A 9,739-nucleotide genomic window follows, 5' to 3' on the forward strand; every position below is an offset into this window, starting at 1 on the left:
AGCTTGACCCTGTCAAAGAGCAATTTGTATTGCATTTGACACATTAGCACTGTCAAGCTGTAAACATATCTTTAGTACTGTCTGTTTGTCTAGGTAAATGTATACCTATGTGAATAGGTATGTTCTACTATATATTCTACTTTCCTTTAGTGTTTATGGGGGAATCACTCTTTACTGACATCCTCAGTTAAATAAAATATACTACCTTTTATCCCTAGAAGATGCAACTGTTTCTGCAGTGTTCCAGTGCAGGGACTGGCAGCGTTATACACTATGACCCTTCAGCCCAGTATACTTTTTCAGAACTTTTTTTGCTGTATGCACATACTGTGCAGTATTAGCTTTATTGGTACTGCTCATAACACTAGCTACAAATTTCAGATCAAGACATGACAGATACCTGTTTGTCAGCATTGTCCATCCACTGTTGGAGGAGAGACCTTATTTCAACATGTGTTCCTGTTATCTTCACTGGATAAAAGTTTACCATGGGTTATCGTTGTTTTTTGATGACTTCATAGCACTTCAAGAACCGAAGAATGAGAGAAGACTCTCACACTTTACTCCTGGATAACGTGTAAAACTCAAGTATTGCCTTTCTTTTTCCCAAAATTTTAATGACTGATTTTAAGCAAGATGTTTTCAGAGCTTGCTAATACCCTAAAATAGAGCTTTTCCATAGGTAGAATACTCTGCTAAATTCTCTCATTCAAAGTGGAAAAACAATTCTTGAATTAAACAAAAATACTGTTCTTTAATGAAGGATTTTTATAATTTTAGCAGGCCTCAGCTTAATGTTTGTGTTTCCAGACTCTAAGGCCTCATCTGCTTCAGATGGCAGTTAGGACCATTCCCTTGTGACAGAGCAACCACTAGTAAAACTGTTAATTATTGTTCTGGGGTGTGGTGTTCTTGTGTGTGTTTGTCACCTGTCCTCCTCCTGTATTTCAACTTAATCTCTGGAGACCGTGGATCCCTGAAATAAAATGAGTGATTTGTAGTAGTAACTATTCCTGATATTGTCTCTTTTCACCTCAGCCTGGTCTGGGAAGAGAGTTGAAGCATGGGGTAGGGAATTGAGCTCATTCCAGTGGTGGAATACTGTAGGAACAACACATCTTGGAGGATCCCTCCTTTTTTATAAGGCTGATCATGGAATGATAAGTTTGTTGATTTAATTGTCATTATATGAAACAGATTATGGAGTCTCGATTATAACTGTCTTTTGTGAAGGAAAAGGGGCTATTCCTTATTTCTAGGGAAAAAAATTTGTTCTCCTTAATGGTTCTGTTTTCTTTAATCCCAGAAATTAGTATTCCTTTGGAATCTCAGTGGTATTTTGAGCTTGATGGGCACTTGCTGATTGCATCCTACTTGTCTCTTACATATTTTAGAGAAGTAAAACTTCAAGTTACTGAAGACAAAATGTTCATGTTGTACACCCTTCACATTCTAGGCAGCTGGGAAACTGGCAGAGGAACTGAGAAACTATCTCTGTTTTTCTCTGGAGAGGCCAAAAAATATATGAACTTCATCAGAAAAAACCTGCAAAGAAAACTTCTGCAGAAACATCTTTTTGCTGCGACCAAAATGTCTAGAAAAAGTAGCTGGAAGTCCAGACTTCGAAATATTTTGGCATAATTATTCTACCATTATAACCACTATTTACTATTTTGCTTTTCTGCTGCTTAGTGTTGAAAAAGAAGAGAAACTGTGCTGCATAACTTAATGTGTGGGTTTGAGAGAGAGCACTTTTTCAACCCTTCCTCTCATTCCAAAAATTGCTGAAGACCTTGCAGGAAATAGAACTGGCATGAACAGGAGCTTATGAAAAGAGGGCTGGGGCTGATGTGAAGCAGTTGTCATCAATCATCCCTTTTGTTTGCAATTTTCCATTGCAAATGAGCAATTATTTTATACCCTCCTCCACCTCTGTCACATGATACAAGATGTCTAGCTTGTTTGTCAGCTGCCCCTTACTGTCCCTTGAATTCATTCTTATTTGGTTTTGCTTTACAACCTCCTTTCTCTTGACACTCTGCTGGGATCTTACAAATGTGAGTGAAGTGTGTACTAGCTAGTACTTTTTAAAGGACATAATCTTATTCTTAAAAATATTGGGTAACAGTTTGCATGAAGCCTTCAACATTACAAAATACGCATTTTGCACTACTGTCTTCTACCCTCGAGCCATGGTTCAGGACAATGTACATCTATAAAGTGGGGAGAAAAGGTGGCTCACTAGTCCAGATCAGAGTATGTCTGTTTGTAATCCTTGTTGCAGGATGTAGTGCTATGTCAGATATCGAAACATGCAACAACATGGAGGGCAGGAATGTAAATGTGAATATTTTGGTAAGTTCCTATTAGTAACTCTTGTTCAAAAAATGAATTTGGATATTTGCATCCCATGTTAAATCTAATACTGTGATTGAAGAACCTTTACTCATGCTAACAAAAGCCTAATCACAGGAATGATGCCTGCCTTTTTGCCCGTATTTATGGTTGGGTATAGCATTGCTCAGCCTGAGTAACTCTAACTTCTGTTTAAATACAGTTGAAATTTAAAGGTAATGATATTTAAAGTTCAAAGGCACTGATCTGATAGTCATGTGCTAACACAGAGCTGAGCCCTTGACAAATGTGTGAAAAAAGGAGGTGGTTTTTCTTGCACGATTTTTTGTTCTCGGAACATTTGCTGAAGAAATGAGAGCCAAGTCCTATCCTTGTGGCCCTTGAGGGCTCAAACTCCTGTTTTGAACTGGGCCTTGGGGAAGGCAGTCTCTACTCCTGCTGCTAAACATGCAGCTGGGCAGGAAGGGAATGGTAAAACCACTAATACAAGAGACAACAGAGGAATATGATTTGGTCTCAAGGTAAGTCAAATGGTCATCAGGCTGTGGTTCCTCGTATGGGCTTCTGTTCTTTCCTATAGTACTAGATAGTTCCATGCTAAATAAATATCTAATCCTAGGAACAGTGTTCAGTATCCCAATGAAAATTAAACTGAAATTTGAATGTATTCTGCTTCTGCTTACTCATAGGCTAAGTGTTACAGATGCCAGTTATGTGACCAGAGATATGATAAGAAATGAAAATTAACTAGCACTTCCTTCCCATTGTCTAGGCCCTCGTATTGTCTTCCAGGTTGTCCCATCTGTTGGCTTGAATTCTCAACAGCAAAAATGAAAACAAATACTAATTTTATATTCATGTTTGTATCTTGGACACCTTTTCACGCCTAAGAGAGAATTTTGAGTTTGGAGGGAATACATGTATTAAGCAGGAAGGGAATATTCTTGTATTAGCCAATCATTGTTAGTTGAAACAGGATAAATTATCTACGACGACTTGGCAAGATCACAAAGCCTGACTGCTTGTCAGTAAGCTTGCAGAGATCCCCTTGTTTGCTCACTTGTTCCACAGAGTGATTGAAATGAATCTTCTTGCAAGATAAAGGCTATGTAGAACAGAGCAAGCAATGGAGAGTGATTACCTATAGGAAATAGAGCTGTACACCTGTACTGAAACAGAGCATCTTTTTTCTGCCTGCCCCATAAACTTTCATGAGAGCTGTTGATATGAAACCTGAGATAAAAATCTGACTCCTCACCTCAATTCCTCACCTTGGTGGGTGGAATTGGCACAGCTAAACAGTGATGCAATTCCAAGACGCCAGCTCTAATGAGACGAATTACTAAAATCCAGGCAGCTTTTGCAATGAAAGAGATGACTAATTAAGAGAGAATATTGATGCTGGTGTTCTGAACCCTTAAACACAAGGCCAATGTTTAAACATGAATAGCCCATTGCTTTTTTATTCTTATTGTATTAAAAATCTCCTGGCTTGTCTTTGTACCTATTTAAAGATGGGCATGCTACGTGGTAAGTGCAAGTGAACTGTGTCTATCTATGAGATTTTTTTYCCCCCCCTGTTTTACATAGTTGTAGAAAACCAATTAAGTGATGAGTATGTTTAAGGAAATATCAGTGCCAATAATGTAATTCATAATTGCTTGTTGCGTGGTCTTGAATAAATTGTTTGAGTCCTTTCTCCCCATATTCTTTGTTTTGCCTACTTACAGTTTGACAGAAGGTTGTTTCTTACCCTGAATTTGTACAATACCTGTTGCATCTGGCTTATTGTGTGGGAAGGATAGAGCTCTTGATACTACCACTGCAAAGTGACATCATGCTTTGAAACTTCATCCTGTTAAGAATATTTCAGTTATCCACGTATCTTTTGGATGCTCATGTAATTCTCTGAATTATGGCTTGTACAGTTTCATGCAACAGAGAGCAGTGATGTCTGTTCTACTGCAGATAGAGCAAGCTGGGTACTGCAGTCACGGTGGTGCTGTGGAAGGACTCTTGAGCCAGCCAGCAGGAAGCAGTGACCAAAATCCACCCCTTAAGCAGAGGAAGGCCTACAACCTGCATGTTTTGCTTTGAATATGCTAACTATTATGCCGTAATGTGAAATGAAACTTCTGGGGCCACCTCTGGTATGTGTGATTTGGACATATCTAGTAGCCCTTCAAGGAACTTTAGCTGCTGAAACAGCACTTCCAAATTCCCAAAAGTTCTGGGTAAAAGTCAGCTGCTCCTTTCTGCCAAGACAGTGATGCCTGTGGGCATGTACAGTGGTAGTACTGTAGTGCTCTTACAAGTAAAAGTACCCACGATGCTAAGATACCTGAGTAGTGAGATGAGCTGGAGTTTGGGACTTGAGCAGAACTTTGGTACCTAGCTCAAAGGTGAACTTCTGTCTCAATCTTTTAGCCTGACCCTGGAAATCTTAGCAGAGGTCCAGCACTGCAAAGGTTAAGACACTTTAGAATTGCAGGGATGCACGCAAATACTAACTAAACTGAATTTTAGGAAGAGCAGATGAAGATTTAAAGAAACCCTTGCTTTCAGCACATTGTACAGAGTTTGAGAATGCTTCCGTTGCTTCTATGTCTCTTATCTTTTCCAGGAAAAGACGACTGACAGAAAAGCAAAATAAGTTATCTGCATTGGTATTCAAGAAGAAGAACTTAAAGGCCCTGATATTAAAATTTCTTCACAGAAATTTTGTCCCAGAAGCTATTTAAATAAGGTTGATGTACTAGTAGCTTTTTAAGAAAATTGATTTTTTTTTAAAAAAATGAATACTAACAGATCTCCAGGCCCAGAAGGTCTATTTTCAGCAGTGTATTTACTGTAGAATTCTGAAGTTAGAAGTTCAAGTTTGCAACTGATGTACTAGGTTTTAAGTTAGCCTTAGGAACACAGAAATGGAAGGCTGTAAGTATAATACTAAGCTTTAAAAAAGTAGTTTGTGAATTACAGGCTACTAAGTATGATTTCTATAATCAATTGTGTGTGGGGAGAATTAAATTAAAAGCAGAGGGAGGAGATTAATGTTTGAACAGGAACTCTACACAAGGTTCTTTCCCAATGGAAGTAATGCATACAAATCTGTTTAGCTAGTTTGAAAGGGTCAATGAGTGTATGATACTTTCTATATAGCATTTTTGCTATATATAGTATGTATACCAAAAGTTGCTACTTACAAGGCTCTTCRGTATTTCTAAGAAAAGCTAATCTGCCGAGACGAGAAATTCTGCTTAAGGATGAACAGATGAAATTAGGGAATATGTAGTGTTTCTCACTGAAAGAGGATTTCCAGTAAGCTGGATAAGGAATCTGTGGTATTCAGGATTCCTAAATGATCTTACAAAAGGGTTAAATAGCAGGCTGATGGCAGAATTATTCAGGAAAATATATGTAAAGTTTCTGGGGAGGTGAGCAGAGGGGGATATGTAGAAGAATCTGTTATTGATGGAATAGCAGATGAAAGTCCACATTGATAAAAAGCAAAGGAATTTACGTGGGGCCAATACACATACAACATGGGGCTTTAAAATAATATTTGAGAAGGGTCTTCCACATTATGCCTGGTTTTCTGAAAATGTCTGCTCAACACTTGTATTCTAGGAGCCAGCTAGAATATTAAGAATTATTGGGAAAAGAGAACAAAACAAAATATGCTGCTCTATGAATATATAGTGTATCTATGTTTTGAACACTTTCCAGAGTTCTTGAAAAGGATCTAAAACTAGAGAATAGGCAGAAAAGCAGTGACAATGTTCAAAGAGATGGAAGAAGTTCCATATAACACAACAAATCATGTGACTATTTTTTTAAAAGATATGACTTCAGAGGAGGAGGAAAGTCAGTTGTGATGAGTTAGGATCTACTGGGAGATGCTTAATAAAATATGTCAATTTTTAAGCAGACAAAGTGATGATATTGGGGTTTTGCATGTAAAAAATATAACTACATTTGAGGTGAGGTTAGTGTTGGGTATTGTGGAAGACAAACATAAGTGCGTTCAAAAAAGATTAGATGCATTCAAGGAGGTTAGGATGATCCTTGGCACTGAATATAAATGGTGTGGATGTAATCTCTGCCTTGGGAATTCCCTTTTTAAACCTCTGATCCAAAGAGTCTGTGATGTTTTGCTAAAGATAAAATCACTTGCCTTGCTCATATACTTTGTTAGAGTTCAGTGTTGGAAAGAAGATATTGGAAAGAGGATATTGCTCTGACCCACTGTGGCAAAACATAAGTTCCTTAATGAATCCCTATGGTTGGGATTTTTTGGGCACTAGATACTTGTTTTCACTCTTCATCTGTCAACATGACAATTCTTGCAAGCAACATTCAAATGTGATTAGATACGTTAGCATCATTTGGAAAACAATCATGTTTTAGCAAGTATTTTGTATGCAGCAATGGCTTGGCCCTATCTGTACAATATTATCTCACATCCAAGTAGTCAGGCAAGTTGTGTAACTTTGTCGCAATTTCCCTGCTTGAGTTCATGTCCCTGTCTTTAGAGTGGCACTGGAAGCTGGATCACAACAAGGCTTTTGTCTTTATGTGAGATGGGAGAAAGCCTCCAGGAAATTCAGTAGCAAAGTAATCAACTACAGCACTTTGTGGTAAGACCAAAGTTCTGGTTTGCTGCTTATAGTTTTGCTCTGGTGGACAAAAGTTCACTTAGGTCTTGCAGATACACTAAAACTCTCTCAGCTTGGCTGGTAACCACTTACTGAGGTAGCTGACATAATGTTTTGCACATACCCTGCCAATAATGCCCAAAGCTACCACAGCAATTTCTGCCAGAGCTTAGGTTTAGTATAGGTGGCTGTGTTCCAAAAACCAGGCTGGCACAGCTAAATTTCTGATCTTTTTGGGGGTTTTGCATTTTTTTTCTCTGCATGGGCAGGTATACTAACCAGTCCTGCAAAACTTGTTTAACTAAGCCTTCCTTTGCATAGTTCCTTGTGTGCTCAGCCTTCCTGCAGCACGTTGCCTCACATTTTGCTGTATGCGTGTATTGATTCTCCGTGTTGAAGTTATAACTGGAAACGTTTCAGTGATGAAAAATGCCAGTTCAGTGACTTCAGGGTGTTCCTTTGAAGTTCTCTTGAGTTTCACTTTTGCTAGATGCTTGCTAGGATTCATATAATATGCTATGTATTCCTAGCATACAGCCTCCATATCCTGGAGCTAAGTCTTTTCCCCCAACTAAATTCCCCACCCTACTGAGAATTACGGAGCCTTGTAGTGTTTGCTGTCTCCTTTGTGGGTCTGTTGTTATGCTGGGGTATTACATATTCCTTTCTCCCTTCAATCACTCTGATATCACCCTGGTATATCAGGGTATTTTTGAGTTCAGGGAGGTTCTGGATCATAAAAAAAACTAGTGAAAAAATAAGCTTTGAAAACTGGACATCCTTCTTTTGACTCTATCTAGAAACTTGTGTTTTTCCTCAGAAAGGACGTACATAAAAGCTGCTTGCGTAATGTGTTAAACCTTGCTAATGGATGGGTGACTTGTGGGGAGTCCAAGCACATTTTCTGTAACAGTTTACTCATCTTACATGCTTACAGTAAACAGGAGTCATTACAAGTGGAATCTTGCTCTATCTGCTTAACCAAAATATCATGTCTTTCTCTTAATTTTGCGATTATGGTAATAGCTTAAGCTTGTGTTGAGATAAGGTGCAACACATGTGAATTGACTTCCATCTTGCACCTCTCTTAGAACATCATAATTTAATAATGAAGAATTTCCTTCCCCTACAGCAAAGGCTGGACATGAAAGAAGATATTAACAAAAGATTTGAAGGGTCTCCCAGCTCCATATGCTTTTATACAAAACTATACTGCAGTCAGTGGTATAAATAAAGAAAAAAAGATCCAGTAAAATGCCGTGTGCCATTTGTTCTACCTTGTAAGCTGGCCAGAGCCTCATCCTATGGGTGAGAAACTTTCCAGTTTACCTCCCCCCCCCACGCGCACCATTTTTCCTACTTTTTTTTGGATCATAACTTCTTTTGGCAGTGCAGGCTTCTGGCTTAAATAACAGTATTCTCCTGGAGCACCTCCCCTCTGATGCCATTGCAGAATGGATCTTCTCTGCCTGCCTCCTTGGCCAAATGAGTCAGGCTCTTTTGCAGAGCATTCTTCTGACCTGCCTGGTAACCTGTATCTGCTCCTTCATGTGTTATGGTTAGCTACGCTCAGAAAAGACGAGTTGAGAATGGGACTGTATTTTGTAGGACTCACCAGGTGCCTTTTAGGTGGAGATAATGCTGTTCTGTCGTTCCTGTAAATACATTTCTGCACAATCTGTAGGATGCTTTGTGGGTTTTTTGTGTTTTTATTTTGGGGGGGGGAGGGTTTTTATTTATTTATTTTTTTTTTTTTTTTTTACGATAGTGGTGATTGCACTAAATTATTGCTTTAGAACTGAGGATGATGTAAAACAGGTAGCAGTAAATTTCACTAAATATTTCTGTAATAAAAATATTAACTATGACAGTCATCTCAGGAGGAGGTCCAGTAAGTGTCTTTTCAGCCTGCCACTTGTTTCAGCACTGCATGTTGTCATTTCTCTTAGTGGTTCATGTAGCTGCCCTCCCTTTTCCCACTTTAACCAGTAATATATTGTGCCAAAAGCTGTATCTTCAAGGATCATGCAATCCAGACCATCAGGAGAAAATAAACTATTTAGTCCAATTTACAGTTAAGCCAAGCTATATTTTCTATCACTTTACCTAATGATAATAAAGTATGCATACTTTTTTTGCTAAAGTCCAGACATATTTTTGAGATAAGGCTAATCAATTCTATGCAGATCACCTGAGAGTCATCTCTTAGAAATAACATTTCTGGATACCCTTGTTACTTAGCAAAACTGAGCCCAAATCGGTGTCTGCACTTGGGAGGTTCAGAGGCTATATGGTAAAAAGAAATGCCACTTTTAAGATGTCACTTGAACAATTTTTCTCCTATTTTTATCTAGGAAGCTAGTCTCCCATAAGGATACAGCACCTGGTAATATTTGGTCTCCAGCAGTGTTTCACAAGTTGTGTTYGGATTTGCCCTGATGGTCTGTAGTGAGCTACCAGACAAGGTTACGAAGACCACACTTGCCATCTTTCTCTAAAATGATTTTGGAACAAATATTTTGATTTATATTTGCAGTTCCTTATTAGCATCAATTTCACTTTGATTTCTTTCTATCTGGAGCAATATATGTTCTCCAGCACCTGTGCAGACATGCCGTTCTCAGACATAGCACTGGTGCCCAGTGTGGTAGACTTGGATGTCATCCTACTGATCAGAGAGGAACCAGGAGCCTGAGGAGTTTGGTCTGAGGAAAGACCATAAATCAGCC

This window comes from Rhea americana, unplaced genomic scaffold, assembly GCF_003343005.1.
Source record: "Rhea americana isolate MKP2758 unplaced genomic scaffold, rheAme1 scaffold_45, whole genome shotgun sequence".
Taxonomy (NCBI): domain Eukaryota; kingdom Metazoa; phylum Chordata; class Aves; order Rheiformes; family Rheidae; genus Rhea; species Rhea americana.